This window comes from Lagopus muta, chromosome 1 (assembly GCF_023343835.1).
Source record: "Lagopus muta isolate bLagMut1 chromosome 1, bLagMut1 primary, whole genome shotgun sequence".
NCBI classification, from domain to species: domain Eukaryota; kingdom Metazoa; phylum Chordata; class Aves; order Galliformes; family Phasianidae; genus Lagopus; species Lagopus muta.
Genome location: NC_064433.1, coordinates 85,021,853 through 85,047,742, shown reverse-complemented (window position 1 = coordinate 85,047,742; position 25,890 = coordinate 85,021,853). Strand labels below are relative to the sequence as shown.

The 25,890-nt window shown below is 40.8% G+C and overlaps 1 protein-coding gene across 2 annotated transcripts in view; it reads left to right on the top strand.

Annotated features, from left to right (window-relative positions):
- Positions 1-25,890, top strand: part of LOC125702206 (ABI family member 3 binding protein) — a 306,563-nt gene that overhangs the window by 92,980 nt on the left and 187,693 nt on the right. Inside the window, exon 1 of one of the 2 annotated variants that reach the window (XM_048965337.1) lies at positions 15,358-15,390. The exons of the other annotated variant lie outside the window; for it this stretch is intronic. The gene's annotated coding sequence lies outside the window, so the exon portion shown is untranslated. Of the gene's footprint in view, positions 1-15,357; positions 15,391-25,890 lie in introns of those variants that run through there. 2 annotated transcript variants of the gene reach the window in all.

The following is a 25,890-nucleotide window of genomic DNA, read 5'->3' as shown; positions in this document are numbered from 1 at the left end:
TAGGTTGTAGGACAGAAAGTGACAGCTTGCCTGAGGTGTTGCTGCTGTTCAGGAACAGCTGCACACCATTTCCAAATCTGTGTGTTTAGTTTTCCTGCGTTTTAAATTCAACATGAAGACAGATTTCAAACCTTTCTCTTTCAGGATGAAAAATGCCCCCCAGTGCTGGAATTTTCTGAAAAGAAGGCCAATTTATTTTTTGAAAAATCAAATTTGCTGTCAGCACGTCTAATGATTATGTTAATGTATTTATTAAATATGTAGGTCACAGTCATCTACAATTGAAGACTGCCCTTTCCTTAAGGAGATCCCCTCACCAGGTGGTGTCATTTATACAACCCAAACAACAACAACAACTACAATCTGTCTTGAATCAGAGGAGGTGGAAATGTTAGCCAAAAGTCTCCTATTAAATACAAATCAAGAGTTAGTGTTAACTGGAGTTGTGATTGCATCTCCACAGCTGATTACCAGATGGGGAAACTATGCCTTTCTGGAAAGGCTGACCTAGTTTGAACAGAAATAAAAGCAGTAACAATAAGGAGTACGGCCATACGTCAAGGCTTTATGCAGTAATGCGGGCAAGCAACTGGATGAAAGAGGGCAAGAGCAAGGGCAGTCCCAGCAGTGTGCACACACAAGTGGTCCCGAGAGGATTACACAGCAACTGAATGACCTCTCATCCCAGGGAGGAGGAGGATGCAAAAGTGCTTCCAGTAGTGGCATGGAGCTCAAGCATCCTTAGCATGACCTACAGGTAATCACTGGCTGTGGTCCTTTCTTACAGTCTTGTCACCCGCTCAGTAAGAGCGTGCCTGTGGTTCCCTTCCCTATCTCCAGATGGTGTATTAGCGAGTTGATCCACAGAAATGCTCTATATGGTTCCTCAGTAAACCACAGATTGCTGCATAGCATTTTTCTTGCTTCCACACAGACTCATTTTGCTTTGTGTTGATTCTTAAAGTTCTGATTAAAATCAGCAACAACGTCAACAAAAAGACACCTTCCCACAACTACATTTTTAGGGCTCGCTTTCTGTCTGCTCCTCTACACATAGTTGAAAGCTTACATTCAACCTTGGTGGGAACACAGCGTGATTCAGGACAGCTCCTCCAAGAGGTCTCACTGTGCCCATCTCCCTTCCACACCAGCATGTACAATGACAGCTCCTGCTTGCCTTGCCTGCTTGCATTACAGACATCAAACCAGCCAACACACCCCCTGAGAAACATCCTCCCAAGGCTTGAAGTGAGCAGACATGCAAAGGCTGACTTTTCAGAATAGTCCAGCCTCTTGTATTATGTATACAGGTCTGAATGAGAGCTGTCATGTCAACACTGAATACACTGAGCTAACAGAAAGCAGAATTAGTGGGCAGATGACAGAGTAGACTGACTTTGGGACCATCTCTTAAGACACGACATGATTCCTGTGATATTTAAAAGGGTACACCACAGAAGGCTTTGCACTTACCTACCAAAAAAAGGAAAAATGAAGCTGCTGGTAAGGAATTTGAAGCAGAAAACCAGGCCACAGCCTGCAGGCGGCATAAACCAGTCTCCAGAAAGGGATCGCTCAGCTGGAAAAGATGGAAGAAAGAAGGGTAGGAGCTCTGCAGTAAATTAAGAGGTTATTCTCGTTTCTTCCACTTAAAAAGAGGAGAAATTTCCCAGAATCGTTGTAGTTTGGTATGTGTTCAAGTCAATAAGCAGCTCCTGGTGAAGTATCCCTAATACTTGTTAGTGAAGGAGAGGAGAGAACTCTGACCACAGCCGAGTCAGGCACTCTGCAACCTACAGCAATCAGAGACAAACAGGAAGATAAACTACCAAATGCGTATCCAGCAAAAGTGATTAATTGGACAAGGACAATTTATTTATGAAATATGAGTGAGGGATGTGCACAACTGAGTACAGCAGAGGTTCTGCAGTCCCACTGCTCAGCACCTACTGGTGAATGGTTTCGCATCAGGTGCCCTCATCAGCCTACAAACTTGTAAGCCACCAGCTGTTCCTCTCCCAGATGCAGCATTGCGAAGAGTGTTCCACATCATAATATAAAAACCTGATTATCTGTGCTGACTGGTATGTTCCATAAACATTTAACAAAACTTCCCACTGTTGAATTACTTGTGTGCAAAAACCAGATGATTTTATAAAATGAAAAGCTTGAGCTGGCAGATTACGGGGGAAATAAAACCACCCACAAGAAACCCCAGTAAAAATAGCAGAGATATTCATTCCTGTAATAAAGAAAACCAAATATACAAATTCTTCAACCCCATCTAGCCTCCATGTGAATCTGTCACGAACATTTCTGAAAACCGCTCTAGCTAACTAAGCCTCTTGCAGAACATTGTCCAAAAGGTTGTGTGCAGCTCCCAGTCCACTCTGAGAAATGGGAAAGCTCAAATCCAGCCAAGATCAGTTAGCAAATAGAGGACACATTTGTGGACCAAATTTGAAAACCAAGAGTATTTATCTAATTTTAAATGTCAGGCTATAATAAAGTATGGTTACAGACTGGGTCAGCAACTACAAATCAGAAGCAAAAGTCTAAGCAAATCAGTTTTGAATGATCCCCTGCCCACAAAATCCACTTAATCCACTTCTGCTTTCTTTTAAAGACAATTTCTAAAGGTAGAACAAGTGACAGACATGTCTTCACAACAGCAGTGATGGGAAAACAATTCCTCAAACTCTGGAGGAAGCCTGGATGGCCATTTGTACTGGAGGACATGAGGAGCTCTAGGAAATACTTGTTTCTGCTTTGTCTGTATGGTATGTGCACTCAAACATCTGCTCTGCTTTTCCACACACAGAGCATGGTAAAACCAGGGTTAAAAATCTAACCCCTGAAATGAACCATGGAAAGGAACTTGAGGCAAGCCAAAGCATACCTTCAGACTGAGGGAGGGAGATCTGAGCGGAGAGCTCTGAAGTTTCTTGCTACTGCCAAAAGTGAATGTGAAATCTCTCTACCCTTCCATACTTTTTCCACTAAGATATAAAGAAAAAGTAAACGTTGTTTCAGGTTTTCATAATGTAGGCTTTCCTCCTTTAAATTCTATAACAAACGTTTTACTGTTTATTTCTTATTATTTTTATTACTCCTTATCCATAATTATGGCATATTCAGACCCCTAGTGCCAACCTCCCACCTTGCATGACACTATGGAAAAGTTCTATCAGTGGCAGCTGCCAGCTACTGCTCTGAACTCAAGCTTCCTTCATTTTGAGGCTGAGAACAGAATATTTCGGGTGGTGCTGTGTGGAGCCAGGAGTTGGACTTGACGATCCTTATGGGTCACTTCCAACTTAGGATATTCTGTAAGTCTATGATTTGATGATCTTCCTATCAATCCAGTCATGTCTCCATATTCTACTTTTTAAAATAAAATATTATAAGAACTTTTTCCAAAGCAAAACAGCAAAGGATCTCACTAAGATGCAAGACAGACTTATTCACTGCTATTATTTGAAATGCTGAATGTACAAAGCCTTTCTTGTATTCATCCCAGTCCAAGGGCAAAGCTGACAGCCTGCATCCCTATAGCTGTTGATGTGGGGCAGAGAAACTGCACTCTCTCCATGTTTATGGCACCAGATCAGCTATGTCCATAGTCTTATACTCCATCCCAAGAAGCAAGAAGAGATGTAGCAATTCAAGCTACAAGGTTTTCAGTTTTCTCCAACTGAACAAATCTTATCTTCAGCTACTGTCAAAACACCTTACTGACATTGCTGGTTCTCTTCAATACCAGCAGAAAGGCCTGAAGCAATCACAACCTGCCAAGCAACCGTCAGCTCGGCAAGTTTGCCATGTTATGTGCAGACCACAGTCAACACTATAATACAATATGCATTTAGCTGGGATTCAGACCAGTGGTCTACAGATAGAGGTCCTGTGAAAGGGATCACAGAGAGCTCCACAAGTGATGACTCCCACGCCTTGGTCAGTGGCAGAGCTCTGGAAAACCAGGACGGCTGCAACTGTAGCAGAGGCTGGCTGTTCCTGTCCTGGGAAGGATGGTCATCCCACCAGAGTAGGTAGCGTCTCACTTCTCTGCACCCCCAATGACAGGGCACTTCTCTCAGCAGGACCCCATGTGCTCCTTCCTGTGACAAGGAGGCTTTTTCAGCATTGCCAGAGCAAATAGAACCTCAGAGACTGTTTCATCCTTCTGTGCCAGGAATCCGCCAAGAGATTTGTGCACTCGCTGTGCAAACTGGTTCCATGAGTGGCCACTCTACAGAAGATACTAGTGGCTATCACAGTCCTTTTTGCATAAAAACTGAAGAAATGCAGTCTTATTCAAAATATCAGCAAAAGTTTTAAATCTTTTCTTGCCTTTTAATTTGTTTCTCTAAATCAGCCTGGAATGCTTAAATCTATTCTTTTAAATAATCAATATTATTTATTGGCACATTTCTGAAAAAACTGCAGCAAGTTGTTTCAGAAGATGAAAAACTTCTGGATCTGCTTCTTTACATATAAATGGTGTTTACTGCTATGCTATTATAGTATAAAACATTCTGTAGAAGATGCAACTGTTCAGCCAAACAGCCTAAATTCAGGCACCAGTATTTGCCCATACCTGTGCACTATCTATACTAAACAGAAGTTGTTTCATTATAATGCAGTCAAGTTACATGTTTCCTCATTGCAGTCATACTAAACATGCTTCAGCCCGATTCTAGAGGCACTGTGTCGCCACCAGGATGCCAACCCCTCTGGACATCTACCAGCCTGCAGAACATCCAGCCCTTAAACCCTAAACACATCCTGTGGATCCAGAGCTGTTCATGGGCTAGTCTCCAACTCTAAAACTGCTGGCCACCCAAGGTCCAATCTTTAATATCCGCATTATATCACAAATCAGCCCTACTCCCAGAGCCTCAAAGAAGTCTAAGCCTAGTCAGGTAGTTTCTTGCCAGCAGTGAAAACAAGCAATGACCATCATTCACAGTAAAGCAGGGTTTTGTACTAATAGGCAGTATCCATTAGAACACACACTACTTCTCAAATTGTCAAACTTATTTGCAGTCTGCCTCTTTGCTAAGACTGCCAGTGACAGACCCTACCCACTGCAGACTGCGATGACACAACCACCTCATTTTACACATGCCCCCAACTGACTGTCCAAGGGCAATTAATTTTCCAGTTGGCACTGAAACTCAGAAACTCACATAAAATAACCCAAACCAAATACTTTAAGTTAAGCTTCATCTGAACATTAACCATATAAATAAGTATGGACAGTAACGAAAGGGAGATGTCAACACTGAAAGGTGTTGAAAATTACATTAGGAATAATGAATGCTTCAGGGATTAACAGTACCATATGGTACCTTTCATGTCCAACTTACTGGTACAAATCCAGATAGAGCAGCTCGGATAAAAACCTTTACCATCTGGTGACTTATTAGTTCACGGAAAATAAACAGGTGCTGGAGTCTCACACACACAGAATCCACCATCATACCTGGAAGTCTTGTTGCCTTTCTCAGTAGAGAGATCAAAGAGGGCCAGAATACCCTTCTGTCTCCCTAACTACAATGTGGGAAATGAAGACAGCTGAATGTAGTGCACGGCTACCACCCACTGCAGAACTAAAACATGATCACATAGATTTCCAATAATGATCCTTTTCAGGGAACAGGAGGATTTATGATTTTCAAGATGAAATCTTGTCTGCCCACACACTTCTTTCCCCTCCTACGGAAGCAACAAGATACTCTCTCCCAGAAAACTTCATTTTGCTTGTGTTCTTAGACTATCATTAGTATGAGAGTACTACTGCAAAATATTTCACATTTAGCAGCCCTCACGTCAGCCTCAGCACAGAAGCCTGAAGTAACCAGCACCCACAGCTCACTGAGCCCATCTGAACATTCATCCTTTCTTATTCAAGAGTATTGTTTGAGTTTCCTGGTTGGTTTATAAATTTTCTCTCTAATGCTTCAATTTCTCCCTATTACTTTGGAGAATTTTTGTTTTATTATGTGAAAACTGCAGACAGTTACTACTGGATTTAAGTGTAATAGCGGATAACAAAATACCCTCTGAGTTTCCTCTTTGCAATTTATTGGGCAATCACTCTTTGTACAGCAAAATGTACTGTCTGATTGATACAAACTATTTTTGCTAGTGGCATATGGGAACTTCTGTGAATAACTTGAGACTGCAATGGTCAGAAGATAATTTGTCCTCTTTGATGCTCTGTTTCTATTCTGAAATGTAGCAGTTTTTTTTTTGGCCTAGGCTGAATGTAGATACTCACATGTCATGTGATGATCAGGAGCACATATCACATCAGAGAAATCTCTTAAGTTTCATTGGTAAATCTGCACCTGCTGTTTTGTAGCTTAATGGGGAAAAACAACCAAGATCAAATGAACAAAACACCCAACACAAGAAAACCAAAATCAACAAACAAAACCACAAAAGAAACCCCAAGCCCCACAACAGTAGGTATTCTTAATTTCATCACCCCATGTGCACTTCGAACACTACAGATCAAAGGCATGGCAATCCAAGCCAAAGTCTATTATTCCTCCTTTGTTTTATGAGTATGATTAACACAAATTAAATAAGAGAAAGCTAGGAATAGCTTAACAGTGATTTGTTACACCAAAGATCCACCAGAATCATCATCCTTCAGATGATCTTTTTTCTCATTGTACACCAGTCACCCAACCTCCCTGGTCTGACAGCACAGCCTACCTCCCAGGGAAATTCTTCATCCATCTTCTAGACATTCCCAGGCATGGCTGAGTTCTTGTCCTTGTTCTTCTAAATACAGACATACTAAAATAAAATATCAGTGCTTTATTTCAGTCATTAAATATTCAGGGTCAAAACTGGCCCTGCACAAGGGAGATCAGTTTGCATTATTATTATCGCAGTTTACTGTAGTGAGACCTCACCTGGAGTACTGCATCTGGATGTGGAGTCCTCAGTACAGGAGAGATGTGGACCTACAGGAGCGTGTCCAGAAGAGGGCCACAAAAATGACCCAAGGGATGGAACACCTCTCCTGTGTGGACAGGTTGAGGGAGCTCAGGCTGTTCAGCCTGGAAAAGAGAAGGGGAGTCCTGATAGCAGACTTTCAGTGTGTAAAGGGGAGCTGTAAGAAAGAAGAGGACAGACTGTTCAGCAGAAACTATTCTGATAGGACAAGGGAAAATGTTCTTAGACTAAATGAGAGTAGATTTAGACTGGATATAAGGAAAAAGTCTTTTAGAGTGAGGATGGTGAGGCACTGGCACAGGTTGCCTAGAGATATGGTGGATGCCCCATCCCTAGAAGCACTCAAGGTCAGACTGGAAGGGCTCTGAGCAACCTGATCTAGCTTTAGGTGTTCCTGTTCATTGCAAGGAGTTGGACTAGGTAATCTTTAAGGGCCCCTTTCAACTCTAACTATTCTATGATTCTATGGTAAGTTATATGTGAATGTGCAAGATTTCAAGAGGTGTTTGTCCCAAAATTCAGTGCAATATATAAACTTTTACTCAATAATTTCAAAAGGGACGAAAGTGTGCTGATACTGTCATTGTCAGGCTCAGTCTGTTAGAAAGGCTTAGCTCATTTTAGGATTTGCTTGGCACTTATCCATTTAAGATTTTAATCTACAGCTTTTGTCCTTTAAATTCTTCTACAGTTTTTGACACAGACAGAAGACTGCTTCATTGGAGCCTTGCTTTCAGACATCTTCCCCATCATTCCTGACAACTTCTTCATCTCTTGTCAAAATGCATGGCTTTTCTTCATCAGCTGTGTGCTAATCCAGACTTCTTTCCCAGAAATTAAAAAAAAAAAAAATGAACAAAAAATTGCTGGCCACTTGACACTCGATAAAACACAATTACAAACTGGCTGAAACTCAACTGATGCCTGAAAAAGAGATTAAGGGACAAATTCTGCTTTGAAGAAGAGCATAAAGCATCACCACAAGCATACACTGCTTTAATAAAAGGCAGATTGGGATTGTAGAACTCCTGGAGGTGCCTGGGCACCCAAACAGCTCATATTAGAGGGTGGTGGTATTTGCAAGGCAGTCTAGTGGCTTATCTGGGACTGTGTAAGAGCAGAGCACAGACCCCCGCAGTATGGTAAACTCTCCATTTCACAGGGAAGCCATGGGTACTCATCAGTGGTTCCACCATGCAATTCAAAGTCCCCTTCAGTGAGCTCTAGAAGCCTCATAGTCCATCCAAGGATGTACATCAACAACTATGGGTGTAGTTATGTTCTTCTGGGCAATTTGAAAGCCAGATTTCAGAACCAGATCCAGATTTCTTGATTTACTTGTAGTAACATATAAGGAAAACTGCCTTTAACTTTGTAATCAGGTGCTAGCTTTTTAAAGACTCTCAGTCTGTGGAACTGCCTACGCAAAGAAGAGCTTTCATCAAAGCTGTGATGGGGCCTATAGACAGAGCAGAAAACTCAAGCATTCAGCATTTACATCCATGGAAGCTTTGAGTAGCAAAGGTGCAATCTCACAGGCTGCTAAAGAACTTACAAGAACTACTTTGCATTTTCTCCTACACTGGGCCCTTCTGCTGCTTGTGTGTCATGGCTGGATATTACTTGCCAATACCTTGAACTTTCAGAGTATCTGAGGAAATCAGACTACTGAATGAAATGTGCTCTTTTCAGCAGACAAAAGAGAAAACAATAGTGAGGGGAATATTTTTGCACACCCATTTGTAAGAACATGAGGCTGGGACATCCTCTTTCTCAGTGGAAAAAAAAGCCTGAAGGACTGCAGAACCCTTTCATTAATAACTGAAGAATATGGATGTAAGCATGCCTAGACTCTAGGTGTACGGTTAATTCTTTTAACTCACTCTTCATGTGTGGGGAAGGGAACAAAATAAATTAATAAATAAAATCAAAACTCAAAAGTAGATTTTATTTTCTGTGGGACGCAACTGCCAGGTACCTAGCTGCAGGATCCACTGCAGTCATATGTATAAGGAAACCTCCACAGAAAAAGGGAGGGGAAAGCTAGTAGAATATCCTACATTCCTTCACTATCATTTTCCTTTTTCCAGTTTCTTTTTTAGCTTATCTGTTCTCTCATTTAATTTCCTCCAGTTCTTCCACACTGTATCCATTTTTTTGTATTAAGAATGTAATCTTCCCTTCATGAAATGGGCTTGGATACGTCCTGTACACTGAATAGCATCTGATGTAATTTTTTCATGTCCCAACTCAGGTGTCTCAACTTTAAATTCTCCTCTGTGACCTCTCACCTCTAGTTGTCTGTCCTTGATTGCATTGTTACAGTCTAAGTTCAACAGCCTGAGCTAATTACAGATGAGGAGGGCTGAAAGATGGCCAGCTTGCTGTGTATCTGTAATAAGAGAAGCTGTCTGAAAGCGGGGGTGTCTTCATCTTGTATACAAAGGCATTTAACAAGATCCAGTGACCAGATGGTGAACTTACTTAGAAACACTGAACAACAAATGAGAAGCAGTTTTCCTGCATTTCATCACGCAGTGGTACTGGAGGGATTGCTCAGATCCCAGATTCACTCCCACTTGGAACGCTCAAATTCTGATACCCACACGCTCCCTCCCTTTCTAAAAAGGGGCACCTGAACTTAACTTCTAAGGGAACAACGCAATGGCCACATGTGTAGGCATTTGGCAGTTGAGCCTTTTGACATGAGCATGCGTACTTCATTCTTGTCCTCATTTGCACCTCCAATGCAGCTGACTGCACAGAACTAATATATTCCGTTAGCCTTTCTCATCTGTCCTCACCTGCATTTGGCAATTCTGGCTGCTATTTTTCACATATCTATGCAAACACAATATAGATGAGCCTTTGCGTACAGAAACACTTTCATAAAATTGGCTTCACCAAGCATAAAACTCAGGATCTCTCTGTAATAACTTCATATAAACACTAGAGCTGTTCCAGCCAGCAACTTCACACCATTATGTTTCTGTGAAAGAGAAGAAAAAGATATTTTCAAATATTCTGCATGGGTTTAAAACACAACATGGCCAAAAATAAGCTTGGATTCTTCTGTAGCAATACTGCAAAAACTGACCATAACATATTTCTCTCTTCTCAAGGCTGTGCCTGCTGTCTCTTCCTACAGGTATTTTTAATTCGGTCTTCTTTCATCAATCTGGTCTTTTTTGCTTACAGCCCTACAGTATTCTTGACTATGACAGCCCAAGTCACTTCTAGCCTTTTATACTCACTTCACCTCGTTGGGGCTATTCACTGCAGTAATTAATTAAGGTAATTAATTACTCCAGGTCATAACATCAGTTTCACTACCTTTACTGACATGTCACCCTTTCAGGCTTTGTGGCTCTATCCATGCTCATCCTTTGTCTCCAAGACCTGCTTTTCCATTTTCCATGGTACCTCCACCCCCTTACTGTGATGCCACCAGCCTTTGGTGTCCCGCTGCCTGCACTGCTTTGGTGGAAGGCTCTAGGCCACCTGACTGTGGCAATATTCCATTCCCCTCCCAGTCAGCTTTTCAAATATCTCTTAATCATGTTTCCTTACTCCAACCCCGCAAACAGACATAAATGGCATTTCCAGCTATGCACTCTAATGGAAACTCAAAAAAATGAGAACTTGTGAGTTACTGCTAACTTACACACAGAAAACCACCAACTCCACATCACTACCAATAAACACCTTAAAAAAACCCACAGAGAAGTAAGAAATCTAAATTTATCTTCTTTGTAACAACACAGGGAACTGTATCCCTTTCCCAGCTATACCTAATGCACACATACTTCTCACATTCTGAAGTTACCTTAGGTCTTTCACACTTAGATTTGAGAATCATGTTAAATTTTTTGACCTTAAAAAAAAAAAAACCAACAAATAAGCCATATATCCAAAGCTCTGTCACAAGCTTTCTGTATTATCTTGGGCAAGTCACTGAATTCCTGAATAAGTGAGAGTCTGATGTACCTGGTTCTGCACCACAACAATCAACAAGAATACCCATTTCGAAGCATTTGTGACAGGACAACCAATTCAGACCGGCATGCCTGTTTTCTGATCTATTAATTTTGCTCCTCAAACAATTAGACAGGCATAACAATAGTGTCTCATCTGGTTGCTGAAGAGCACAAATAACCACAAAGCTCGTACAACTGAATTTCAAGAAAAGAAACTTAAAACCCTACAAATCTCAATGAATCTGGCCAACAGTAAACACAGCAGAGAAATAACTCAAGCTCTAACTGTGAAGGATAAATAAAGATTTATGGAAGATTTTGCTTCACGAGTTACCTCTCCTCTATTTTACATCTAGAAAATTCTCTACAATTTATTTTTGTCAAATAGATACGTAGGTACATCACTTTGCATTTCATTAACCATGATGTCAGCTCACAGCAAGCTTACAAGTGACAAAACTAAAAGCTGTCTGGAAAACAAACAGTGGCAATGCCAACAGAAGAGCCCATTAAAAAGAATAAAGGAGAAAAGTTGGTCAAACTCCACTGCAATTTTTGCTTATCTTTTAAGAACAATCAGGAGAACAGATGGTCTTCCATTCCTGTGTGGCTTCTGAGTAAAGAGAGCTGATCCTTTTATTTAAGAGCCTTATCTTCTGTCAGATCTCTGTTTGAGAAAGGGTGTATCACAAGGCTTCCCCTTACTAAAAGAATGACTGGAAAAATTTAAGCTTTCCTGTCAGTCAGATGAGCCCCTTTATCCCATCTGGCAATGAATTTTGGATAAAAATAAACCGCCATCTGACTAAGCAACTGTGAGACAAAGACACATATGCTGGAATGTCACTGATGTGACTATTGGTTGATCAGCTGATGGCTTTCCAGCAACACTGTATGGCTGCTGGGAAAACATGAGACTTCTTTCAACAGCGCACTTAAAAACAATAAATAAATAAATAAAATCATCTGTGTTTTTCTCTTTTTTTTTCTTCTTCTTTTTTTTTTTTTAGTGGACATACTACACATTCCCTGTTTTAAAGACTTGTTACCCTGGCCCTGCTCCATGCGCTCCATGTAGAAGTTCTCCTGCTATTTTCTTTTCACTGTTTCTGCACCTCTCTCCCCTTTCACTTTTTGGGGCAGAAGGGAAAGATAGACTCAAGAGCAAATGTACTTCAGAAGGTCTAAAACATTTCTACCTAACAGACTGAGGCAATATATACCAGTTTGGCATGCGAATAGGACCACTGCTGTTCATTATGAGGGTAGTAGAATCACACCATAGAATCATTGAACAGTTTGGGTTGGAAGAGACCTTTAAGACCACCTGCTGTAGGCAGGGACACCTCTAGACCAGGTTGCTCAGAGCCCCATCCAGCCTGATTTTCAATGCCTCCAGCAAGGAGGCATCCACAACCTCTCTGAGCAACCTGTTCCAGTGTCTCATTACCCTCATAGCTAAGAACTTCTTAATATCTAGCCTAAATCTACCCTCTTCCAGTTTAAAGCCATTTCCCTGCATGTTGTTGCTACATACCCTTACAAAAAATAGGATACATACAGATCAGTCTTTGTAACAACAAAATATTTCATGGTACTTAAACAGTATTATGAGTATTTTGATTTCAACTACAGACAATTATATTGTCTAAAATAAGCTGAAAATAAATAATTCAGATGAATTGCTAAAATAAGCTAAAAGAAATCAGTGAAGTAATTGAACTGAAAAGATTCCTCCTTTCTGCCACGTCAGTTTTGTCTTTTGAATTGACTAAACCTGAAAAAAGAAGTTATGTGGGAGCAGCTCTGCTAAAATGAAATTGGATCTGTTTTGTTGCTTCAGGTCAAATAAAAATTCATGCTAGTACAGAATTCCCTGAATTTAAACCATAATCTCCAAGAAAATTTAATGCGTATATATATATATATATATATATATATGCAGCATAGCTTTGTTAATCTTTGTTATCTGAATCCCACATTTTGGATTTGGAAGGACTTTTTAGGATTACTGCAGCATGTACTTTCCATGATCTAGGAACATCCTGCTCACCCATATGTTGCTTCTCCCTTTAAGTGCAGCAAGGAGCATTCATCCTAGCTGTGGGACTGCATGCAGTCAAACTAAATTACTGCATCTGTGCTGATGAGGATCGAATGAACATGTAGGGTCAAAACAACTGTAATAGCTGAGCTAATTATAGAACGGGTAAGGAATGAGTGTTGGCATGCTAGACTTAAACTGCAGGAGTATAAATTGTGAGGATTTACTGCAACACAAATACAGATGGGAGAGCTTGAGTCACAACAGCTTTCTAACCCAAGAAGTCAGGATAGGTGACCTATTGACTTCAAAGTGTTCTCTGCCTTCAGCAGCATGGGTAAAAAGAGACTGTCCTAATGCTGATCTGTATTCACTTTTCTTTTACTGTGTGTGTGTGTGTGCACGCACCAAGACACTGGTATGACAAAAGATTCCATAATGCCTTCTTTTTTGCCCTTTAAAAATGACTCCCATGTTTAAGCATTATCCATTTTTATTATTTCAGTACACTTCTAGGAGTCTCAAATGGTATTTCTGCATATTCAGGGGTAATAAGAGGATTTTTATTCACCAGACTGTCCATCACACCTGCACTGAGCAACAAAGCACAGCACAGAGGTAGGTGGGCTGGCCATTCTAGGCACACCAGCAGGCAATACCAACTGGGGCTTACTGATAGCATGCTGACACACTCAGAGTGCATCCGCAGAGGGTACAGTCTCCAGCTGGTTGGTGCACATTGCGCCCCATAGCATACAGTCTCTCTTACCTGAGAGCCAGGCCTGGTCCAGTGCGCCATGTTCTCCACTGTATCCCCAGATTGTCTGTGGCAATAAAGCATGGGAAAGAGCAGAAGCCTAATCTTCGGGTTTTAAACCAATCCCAAGGATTAGGGATTAATAGCATAGACTTTCAGGGCACAGGCAAACAATCCGTTTTGGTGAGTTAGAACTTGAGGCAAAGAAGTAAGAAACCAATATTAATTTCTGTAGATGTTACACAAATGGGAGTTTTCTTCAGACAGCATCTAGTTGCACAAAGGGACTGAGACTTTAGAAATACTTCGCCATGGAACAGATGGTAAAGAAAGGGGAGATGTACTATGCCTCTACCCCTACTTTACCCCTTTTCTTGGGAACTTCATCTCTTTTTGCTCCATACAGGTTCAATTTCCAACTAACCCCCCTTTCTCACAGCATAGGATGCTGTAATTTTCAGTCACCATGGTCCTACCTCCTGCTTCCATGACTGCCAAATAACCAGGTTTAAAAGCTCTTGGTTCATAGTCTTTTTCAGGTTTTATTGATTCAGCTTCTGCCTTCTGTCATTGTTAAAATCTAAAATATCCCACAATATGGTGAAGAGCCTTTCCTTCATCCTCATGGACCTTATTCATGTCATAGTAGCATGTATTTTTCTTGTTGTTGTTTTTTTAAATAGGACAAAAAAAAGTTAGCATACACTCCAGCAAGAGGCATCTTGTTCTTCCTACAGCATTTTGAAACCCATTGTCCCCAGTCAGATTTATCCTTTTTGACAGCCTGCAAAACATTTTCTTCCCATAAAAACACATCTGCCTTTGCTATCTCCTGGCTGTCTCCCCTAAAGCCAACTGAGTTATTCACTGCTCTCTTACTTTGCCCACAGCCATTAAAATTTTTCCTATGAGTTGTAGAAAGAACAAATAGATCGAGTTTCATTTCTTCTGGTTAAACAAAGAAAAAATATATAAATAAAAACCAACAGAACAAAACACAGGACAATTGAACTTCAGGGATCCCCTGCTTTGATTTCAATGGCTTTTTTTTCAGTGATTAACGCTCGCCCTCTTTGTGAGCTAGTCCATGACAACATGGCTTTTGATAACTCACCAGCACAGAAACAAGAAACACTCCTGACATACATACTGCCACATGAAAGCCTCATGCATCTCATGCATTTCACATGAGGGATTCAGCTAACGTGTAGACATGAGAGGAGCACAACCCATTGGAAGTGGCACAGAAGGCAAAGAAGGATTAGTTGCTTTACTACAGGACTGCCAGACACGGTGCCAGTCCAACTTGCTTTGCAGCTGTGACCTACGAAGTCCTAAACGAACTGTTTCTACTCTGCCCTCACCAGCTGTGACACTGCTGTGAGTGACAGCACTGCAAAGACTTGGGCAGGGAACTCCTGCATTGCTGCTGTATGGCAACTGCTGAGTCACAGCCTGAACCTCTGATTGACCACCTGAGGCGAGCAATGAGTCAGCCAGAGGAGCACAGGTGAAGGCAATTCTCCTGTGCTGCCTGGCTCCACCTCTCCTAGACCTATTTAAGAGCTGGCTACCAGTGGGGGAGGTTCTCTTCTGGAGATCATTTTTGCTGGTGTTTTGTGAGTGAGCCCAGGATAGGGGTAAGCTTTCTATTTATTTTCTTTTGTTGTCATAGTCTGCTTTGGCACTGAGGAGCAGCTGAGGGAGCTGGGATTGTGCAGTCTGGAGAAGAGGAGGCTCAGGGGAGGTCTTATCACTTTCTACAACTACCTGAAAGAAGGCTGTAGTGAGCTGGGGGTCGGCCTCTTCTTCTATGTAACAGCAATAGGATGAGAGGTAATGGCCTGAAGTTGTAACAGGGGACTTTCAAGTTGGACACTAAGAAAAATTTCTTCTCAGAAAGAATGGTGAGGCACTGGGACAGGGTTCCCAGGGAAGTGGTGCAGTCACTGTCCTGGAAGTGTTCAAGAACCTTATAGATAGGCTACTGAGGGGCATGGTTAGTGGGCATGACTGCAGTGGGTTGATGGTTGGACTTGATCTATCTTAGCAATCTTTTACAACTTTAAAGACTCTATGTTTCTATGCTATGGCATTGAGCTTGGTTATTTGAACTTGGTAAAGCTATAAACCCATGGGAAGCCTGCTGGTTGCGTTTGCCTGGAAGTCCTTGAGAGAGTGTTCACAGGGACATGCAAACTCATTGCCTATTTGCTTTCAACTGTGAGCAATTAAATACACTTCTGAACATTGCTCAACTCTGTGAAGCTTTTCTGCTTCTTTGCAAGTTTTGCTCTTCCAAGCCTCAGTATTTTTATATCACTGTTATTTAACCTCTGTTTCTCTGCATCTGGAATAGAGTTCCATTTATTTTTCTCTACGTGTGCAGCAAACACATCAAGTTCCAAATGGAGATCAGTGACAAGTAATGTCCCTCAGGGGTCAGTGCTGGGACTGATGCTGTTTAATATGTTCATTAATTAAGTCAGCAGTGAGATTGGGTGCATTATCAGCAAGACTGTGGACGATATCAAGCTGTGAGGTGCAGTTGACATGCCCGAGGGACAGGGTGCCTTCCAGAATGACCTAGACAGGCTTGAGCAGTGGATACAGGTCATGATGTTATGGCAACTCCCAATGAATACAAGATGGGAGATGTAAGGATATAGCACAGCCCTGCTGGAAAGGTCTTAGGGTAATGAGAGATAGCAAGCTGGACATGAGCCAGAAATGTGCCCTCACAGCCCAGAAAGCCAAACGTATCCTGGGCTGCATCAAAAGAAGCATGGTCAGCAGGTGGTGGGAAGTGAACCTGCCCCTCTGCTTTCTGCTAGTGAGACCTCACCTGCAGTACTGTGTTCAGATATGGAGTCCTCAGTGCAGGAGAGAGACAGACCTGCTGGAGTGCATCCACAGGAGGGTCACAAAAATGATCTAAGGCATGGAATAGCGAGGACAGAATGAGAGGTGGGGCTGTTCAGACTGGAGAGGAGAAGGCTCTGGGGAGACATGATAGAGTCTTTTCAGTTTCTAAAGGGGAGCTGTAAGAAAGAAGGGAACACCCTATTTAGCAGGGTCTGCTGTGACAGGACAAGGGAAGATGGTTTCAAACTAAAATAGGGAAGATTTAGATCACTGGGCATCTCAATATAGAAAGGACACTGAGGTGCTGGAGCAGGTCCAAAGAAGGGCAACAAGGCTGGCAAAGGGCTTGGAGCAGATTCTGTATGAGGAGTGACTGAAGGAACTGAGGCTGTTTAGTCTGGGGAAGAGGAGGCTGAGGGGAGACCTTATTGCTCTTTTCTAATACCTGTAAGGTGATTGCAGCAAGAGCGGGGCTGGTCTCATCTCACTGGTGACAGGACGAGGGAAAATGGCCTCAAGTTGCACCAGAGGATGCAGATTAGATTAGATATAAAAAAAAAAAAGACAAACTTCTTTATAGAAAGGGTGGTTAAGCACTGGAATAGGCTTCCCAGGGAAGTGGTTGAGTCACCATCCCTGGATGTATTTAAAAACTGTTTGGATGTGGTGCTCAGAGACATGATTTAGCTGAGGGTTGTTAGTGTTAGGGTGGTATGGTTAGGTTGTGGTTTGACTTGATCTTGAAGGTCTCTTCTAACCTGAGCAATTCTGTGATTCTATGATCAAGCTAATACACTTGTATGGCCTGAGATCCTATAACCTGCTAGCAGTGAGTCTGCTAGCTGAGGTTCATCCCTGCACTGCATGGCTTCCGCTCAGAGCTGGCCAGCATCCATCTGGCTCAAAGCACAGCATTCGTGTCTGCCTGCTAAACACCATGCAAATGACCCCTTACTTTACAGTTCTGGTATGAAAAGGACTGTCCAAGAACACAAGACGAACAAAATGCAATTATAAAGTAAAAAAGAAAAGGAAAGAGAATATATAATATATATAGGTAAAGGTTTTCTAGATAGCCAACATATATATCAGTTGAGCTGTACGCATGCTGGTGGACTGAAGGGAATATGGATTGCAGCACATCATCTCCTGCTATTATGTTGCACGTTATGATAAACTCCAGTTGAGTTTTTATAAGATGGCTATTAGAATGAAACCTAACCTCTATATAAACTGAAATTAATTGCCTAGGGCACCTGTAGTTGATCAGAATTTAGAAGCTTAGATACCTAAAACATGAGCAATGCTGTTTGAGAGCTAAGTAAAGCCAGGCATCTGTCTAGCATGCTGGCAGGTTGCTAGAATTTGGCTGATGTTCTGTTCTCTATGGAAAACATCAACTCCGCTAGCATGCATACAGCTCAGCTTCAGATGTAAACACACTTCCATCCCATTAGCTGCTCAACAGCTAAGAGTAAGGAGAAAGACAAGTTGCTGGGATTTGTGTAACATTTCATTTCATTAATCTGTATTACCAACACCTCATACTTTCCACAGGAATGCAAAGTTTTAATTAACATGGTAGCTGCACTGAAAGCTGTTTGCTTGCATCTTCTATTAGTAATAGTATCTTGTTTTAAACATACCATCAGCTTAGTCTTCAGTCCTCACTTTCTCAGTTTTACACAGGATGTCTGTTTCAGGTCTAAGAATTTTAAAAATCATTTACTTTCTTCAAACTTCACCCCACCCTTCATCCCCACAAATAACAATGAGAAAACAAAACTGAGAATTGTCCATGGCAATAGGCTAAATAGTATTTTCCAGATTTTACAAGACTAGTTCCTTTTTCAGAATGGTCAAGGATAGAGCAGAAAGTCCATTAAGTGATAAGGAGTTAACAACAAAACTAGAGTTTATTTTTTTTTCCTGTAGGGGTTGAGGAACTGAACTGAGAACTACACTACTCTCCCCGTGTTGTGGTTTAACACCAATAGGTAGCTCATCTCTCTCCCTCTCCTTTGTTAGATAGGGAAAGAATGTATGATGGAAGAAGACCACATGTGGGTTGAGAAAAGGACAGGGAGATGTTTCACCACTTACTACCATGGGCAAAAGCATAAGGGAAATTACTATAATTTATTATCCACTGATAAAAGACTAGCGCAGTGAGAACTAAAAGCAAACCCAGAAGATCTTCCCCCTCTCACCTGCAAACTACCCTCTTCTACCTCCTTCCCAGAGTGGCATAAGGCAATGGAGGCTGTGGTCAGCCCATAGTGCTTTATCACTGCTTTGTGCGCACTCTCTGTCCCTGTTCTCCATAGGTCCCTCCCATGGGATGCAGTCCCTCCCATGGGATGCCGCTCTTCCTGAACTGATCCTATGTGAGCTTCCCACTGTTTGAAGCTCTTCATGCGCTTCTCCAACATGGCTGCATATTGCAGCACCCACCCTTCAGGCACTGCTCCACATGGGTTCCTGTGGGTAGCAAATTCTGCAGGATGCAGCAACCAAGTCTGCTCCTGCAGGGGCTCTCTATGGGCATTGGCCTCCTCCATGCCCATCCACTGCTGTACCATGGGCTTCCATGGCTGCATGTGAAGATATGCCCTGTCTGATGCCCGTGGGCTGCAGGGGGACAGCCTGCTCCTCCATGGGCCTCTTCTGGGCCGCAGTCTCTTATTTCAATCTGTTCTCCCAGGAACACACCCAGCGTGCTCATGGCTCAGCTCTGGCAGCAGTGCATCCCTGTTAGAGCAGCTGGAGCTGGTTCTAGTCTGACATGGGGCAGCTGCTGGGCCCTGCTTGCAGAGGCCACTCCTGTAGTCCTGCTGCTACCAAGACCTTGCCATGTAAACCCAATATACCCTCCACGCCAAAACAATTACCGATACAATCCTTCTGAGACACAAATATCCTCACAGAGAAGTCTGTGATTGAATTACTAGCCAGAGATTACTTCATATCTTTGACAAATCAGGACAGCTTACTAAGTAACCTGCCACTCCTCTCTACAATAAATATACTCCCTTGCCTAACTCCAGCTATTGCTTATTCCCTCCTTACTCTTCACAACCTGTGCTGGCTACTAAGAAGCACACTAGGTGCTGGCCAAAGTAATTCTTACGTTATTCTTGCTGAGAATGCAGCTCAAGTTGCTTCAGGGACTGATTGCCTCCCTGCTTATGCTGCTTGTTTCTCTTTCTTTGAGAAGATAAGCCGTAGGACACAACTTGTTGCTGTGTAATTGCATAAGTGGTGGTGTGAGGAGAGGTCTATCCCACTTCAAACTGTAATGAAGTGAAACTAACTTGTTGCTTGTGTATGTTGACAAGGTGCAAGTCAGGCAGAAAAACATTCAGTACCAAGAACTAGCCATCTTGTCTACAAAAACACCCGCTATGCAGAAAAACCCACACACTTAATCAATTACTCACTTTCACATGAACTGCTGTTAAGTTGCCAGAGGGCTATCCTGCACTCCCAAATACGACACAAGTAGTCTCAGAGTTATAATTTGTTTCCTGTATCAAAGAGTCAGAAGACTGAGGAATTCAGCTCTTTCAGTAATATTGTATTTGTCCTCATTTCGTGTCTAGCTTTTCTATGTTGGCCATGACACCAGCTCAGCATTACTGTATTTATCATCAGTTTTCAGAATAGTGTAAGATTTATGGACAAAAAGTATTCTCTCTACTCCAAAACTGGAAAAACAAGAATAGCAGTGCAACTCAGGCAGGGTCAGTGAGCAGCTATCTCTTGTTAATATGAAGATGCTAGCTTGTTAAAATGGCACAACTAAGTTTATTCAGTGTACTGAGTACTCTGTGCCAACATCAAACCAGGTCCACCTGTTACGGATAAACTCATCCTCTATTAACCATCATATACCTTTCCCAGTGCAGAACATTTAGCCTGGCAAGATGCAGAAGATATCTGCATAGTGTGAACTGGAAAATGTCCGCCTACTTTATAGGAACAGCTGGGCTCCTCCTTTGAATTTAATGTTTTCTACATCACTTGCTCAGAAGGAATGGGGAGAGTTTTATGTTTAGTAAGGCTTTTTCATTAAAAATTGACAAAGTCAACAACTTTCCAAGTCTCTTCAGCTAATTTTTTCTTTTATTCTTCTCATATAATAATAGCATATGTACAACTTTGGAAAGGGCAATCGAGGACACAGTCTATTTAGACTAAAACTTTAAAAAGATAATATATTATTTATAATGCACCTATCACAGTGGTATCTGAATACTAAGCAGTTTAGCAGACAGGCTTTAAAGGCAAATAAACAGAAAGGATAATTTACATTCCTCTCTTAGGCATGCCATTTGGATGTACTTCTCTCTTTCCCCTCTCCTACAGATGTTAAGAAAGTAACTGCAGAGAAATCTCAAGTTCAACTCTTCCAATAGTCCAAAATAATAAGCCCACTGCATGATTTATTCTGTTCAAATGCAATTCTCACCAATCATCATGCTTTATATGAAATTAATTCCAGATTGTTTGCCCCACAATGGGAAGCAATGCAAGACAGCTATTTCTGATCTCAGTATTTAAATCATCCTCTTCCTTGTAGATAGGAAACAAAAATGAGAACTACAAAACTTGAATTTAGTTTGCATTAAAATTCTTGAGGTGATGGCTCTGGGAGAGGGCTGTTAGGGCTTAATAAGTGATGCAGCCAACCAAAACAAAAACTATATTTAAACCTTCGTTGGTGTTTTAGAAAAAAAATAATCCTGTCTGCTCCGAACAGGATCAGTTTCTTTTCTAAACTAGAATAGTATTTTGGAAGCCAAACTATTTTCTGATTGACATACCACACCAAGTGTGGTCAAAGAAATGTAGGAATGGTCTATTTTATCTGGAAACTTGGCTGGCAGTGGCCAGCACCAGAAAATTAGAAGAAGACAAAATAAACCTCACATTTCAGAGATCAAATCTCAGAAATATTTCAGTAAAATTTGGACCTAACAATAAAGTATGGCAAAATCTAATCTCCACGTGTAAACACAGAGATCTCTGGTTGTTCTGAGTTCTGTACACAATCATTATGTCAGAAGAAAAGAAAAAGCTATCTTCAGAAGTACATTCACAGCTGTACAAGTGTAAGGCAGCTACTATACAGAATAAAAATAAACTTTATTTATTCCTGGTAAAGAGGGGTGACTCATGAAAATAACGTTCTAATATGTTAGTCTATAATTCTGCAAAAACAAACATGAATATTGCCCCCAAAGTGATTTACTGCTGTAATAACTTCCATCAGTTTCTATGAGCAGACTTAAAGGAAATTCTCCATCTATATAGCTATGTTACACTCAATTTTAAGATGGCTAATATCTTAGCGTGATCTGCTTTGTTTTTATTATTTGAAAGTGTCAAACACTGTGGCTGTCTTTGGAAATTACACAAGGGATAACATCTGTTAGCTTGCTGTTCCAGTGAAGAGTCACGGCCAATCCAGTTCAGATGTATAACAAAGTAATTCCAGACCAAGTTCATGCTTTGCATTAAAGCTTACTGGAATTCTTAAGCCAGCTCTCAATTTGAAAATGAAAGTTACAGCTGGGAAATTTTTGCTGATGTATGTGCGTTGATCACCTTTGCAACAACAACTAAACACCTACTTACATATCAAAAAGATGTCCAAAATCTTATCCAAGCATCTACGAAAAACCTGTCTGATGAACCCAAATCATCCAGTCCACGAACAGTGACAACAACATAGAAGGTGTTTGGCACCTCAATCAGACAACTCATATGCTGAGATCATGCTGATCAGTGCTGCCTAACTACTTCTCTGTGCTTCCCTCTCTCTTCCCCAAAACCACAGTTTGACTTAAGCTCAGTCTACCTTTTAAAAAACTTTTATATGGGGTATATTGTAAAAGAATGAATTGACAGTGTTTGAAAGTAAATTAGAAAATGGTTTCACCTTTCAATTCAAGTAATTAGATAATTACTGCCCCCCAACAAATAAAAGAGCAATCATAAGCAGCAAGATTCAGTTTATAGAAAGACAGATGTCACATTTCTACAGACCACGCAGTTTGGTTTCAGGTAGCCAGCTGTGAAGAGCAAAAGAAATAAGGTAATTTTCAGATTCACAGAGATGTGAGGTTCTGGGGAAAGGTTTTCACTAAGGAAAAAACCTGGAGTATGAAAGTGAGCGACAGGCCAAATGACAGATTCTACACAACAAAGAAAGGCAGTGAACGAAAGACTTCTGTTTTTATGAATGTTTCTGCAAATCATTCAGGAGAAGCTAGCAAAGTAATGGTAAAATTTCAATAGTGACAAGGACTTTGGAAGATCTTTGTAAGAAAGGTAAACTCATGACTTGCCATCAGATAAAATCAAGAGAATTAGTAAATCAGGAGAATTAATGTGACATGGAAACACTATGCTGACAGTGTCAAAGGTGAAAGATAGAGCAAGAATAATTGTAACTTGGATAACATCATGAGAAACTTTTTGAGAGTTGTTTCAGCAGAATTAATGGAAAACAACAAATTGGAACAAGCAGTCAAAACCAGTAATAGCAAGTGTTTAAGAAGACAGAAAACAAATTCCAGCGTGGCAGGATGATACAGCTCATGTAGACAGCTTCAATGCTCAGAAATAGTTAACTTATAGTAGGATGCTCCACATTCATTTTCCTACCCAAACATGGCATGCAAGCCAGTATTTCTATTTAAGTAAGAAGACATTTGCTATCTTGAAGAAGGTTCATCAGTTCTGCATATACTCTCAAAGGTAAACTTTTGATAACCAGATACTGGAAGGCATTAAAAGAACTTAAAATACTTTCAAGAAAACATGATTAAGGAAAACATAAAGAGTTAATTCTTGCTAAAAGACTGAGGAAAGAGAAGCAGAGAAAGGCCATGACTGACAGCAGAATCTCAAAAGGTGCACAGCTCTCAAAAGGAAGACTTGTAGATTATATCTATGAAGATTCAAGAGGGCATGTAGGAACAAAAATATCTAGGTGTCAAACCTGGCGATGAATGCAGTTCCAGAGATAAGAAGAGTTGCCATAGTAGCTTGTTTAGGTATAAAATGCATTGTGAAAAACCAGCAGAGATCAGACTTGAAGTCACTACAAAAAAACTGTAAATAATCCTGTAATTCTGTTCATCGCCTTTTCTGATAAAAACAAAAGCAAAGAAAAACATAGCAAACTCCTGCACACCACCCTGCCCCTGTCTCCTAAAAGGTGAACAAAAGAATCCAGAAGGAAATAAGGGCATGAGGTATCATGAGTAAAAATTTATAAAGCAGAAAGCACAGTCATTTTACACTACACAGTCCATTGTCAAAAGGCCATTGGATCAAACCCTTTCAAAACAAGCTCTTTTTTTCTTCTGGCAAGTTTTAAATTTTAAGTTTTTAAGGCAAAAACAAAATAATAATCACTCTGTCCAACCTTTTTTTTTTTAATCTGGGAAACCCAATTTTCCATCAAAAGCAGTTTAAGTATTTTCTTCCTTTTTTTTTTTTTTTTTTTTTTTTAATTTTTTTTTTTTAACTGCAGTAATATGAACTTAAGGCATTTTTTTTCCTTTGGTAAAAAAACAGAAGATATACCCCATTCCAAGTGTAATGCTAACTTAACCCTTCAGGCTTTTCTTCCTTTAACATCTCACAGTAATGGTATCATTTAAGAATAGACACACCAAAATTACGAAGAAACACCTACAAAAACAGATGGTAACAGGAACAAATATATGCACAAAATACAAGAAATCAGTTTATCTGTAGAAACAATTCACAAGAAAAAGAAATGTTGTAACTGGGGACATGTGAGTCATGAACAAATCACAGAAGTACCACAAAAAGAGCTGGAATAAGCCTTTAATACATTAAAAAAAAAAAAAAAAGAAAGAAAGAAAGAAAACAGCTTAAGTATCATTACTGTAAATTGAAATTTATGAGACTAAAACATTATGGATCACAAACTGTTTAGCAAGTTAGTGATTTTAAATTTAAGGTAAAAAACCACCCAACCCATGGTTGTTTTATCAAAAGGCAGTCATGGTTTTATTCTAGCAAAGACTCAAAATTATTTATGGAAATACAAGCAACTCCTTGTTGGGATGGAATGCTGAAATAATCTACTGACACTTTCCACTTCCTCTGAGGTAGTGAGCAAACGCTCACTAGATTGGAAAGTAAAATTAAGTGGTACAGGAAAGGCTGCTTTAGATTGTTATCAGCCCATTGCACAGTCAGCTAACCTCATCACATACATTTCAGGGAAACTGTCTCTAAGACTGAAGTCTTGAGTCTCCACATGGAAATAAAGGTTCTTAAGAGTCGTCAGAATTTCATTTTTGACTTGCACATTTATGCAGAACCTACTAAAGAATCTACCACTAGCGTAGTAAACCATAGACGTAAGTGAGTTAAGATTCTGGTATTTCAGTCCACCAGAAGAAATACACATTTGCCTTCCTGTTGTACTGCAGGTAATACTCAAAAGAATGCTTGTTTTTTGCTTAGGTTGTCTCTGGCCACAACAAATCTCAGGCTGTAATGTATCATCCATCTGTAAGACTCTTCATAACCCTGTCAAATCTAGGGAGAGATTGCCTTCACACAACAGCCATAGCCTTTTTGGAGAGCGAGATCACAGCTGCTTGCTGAGTTGCTTGAGAGCCTATTGCCAACAGCAGTTGCCCTTGGCTTACTATGAATCCTCTGAGGAACGCTGCCTTTTAAACAGCTTGCGACCATAGTGCTAAAGTGAATGCTAACAAAACCACCCACCTGGGAGGAAGGTGATGGCACCCTCCAAAGATGCTTTTTAATTCACCCCCTAGCATGACTGGCAGTATGATTCTCTTTCACTTTGCTGCCACTAGACTTGATCTAATGGGGCTGTATCTGACTGATCGTTACTCACTGTAATGAAGCCCCACCACTTTCTGCACAGTCGCCATGAAGTGATCTCCATACTGAAATACAGTTCCTCCGTACAGTCCTCTTTCCATTTCTCAAAGTTTCCACTTGCTTGTTCTATGACCTCCAAAGCATATGAATACATACTCAAATGTCTACAGCTGCCAGTGAAACAATTAATTGTCTGTGAGGACAATTGGGTGCTTTATGAAGATAATAAGGACTGATATTAGTCAGAGCTGCCATCACATGGGAACGTTTGGCAACTCATCTGCAACCCATCTACTATTTCTTGCTTCTTCTTCACCAAGTAAAACATTGAGAGAGTTTTGCTGAGATAGTTGGAGCAATGTCCTGGAATG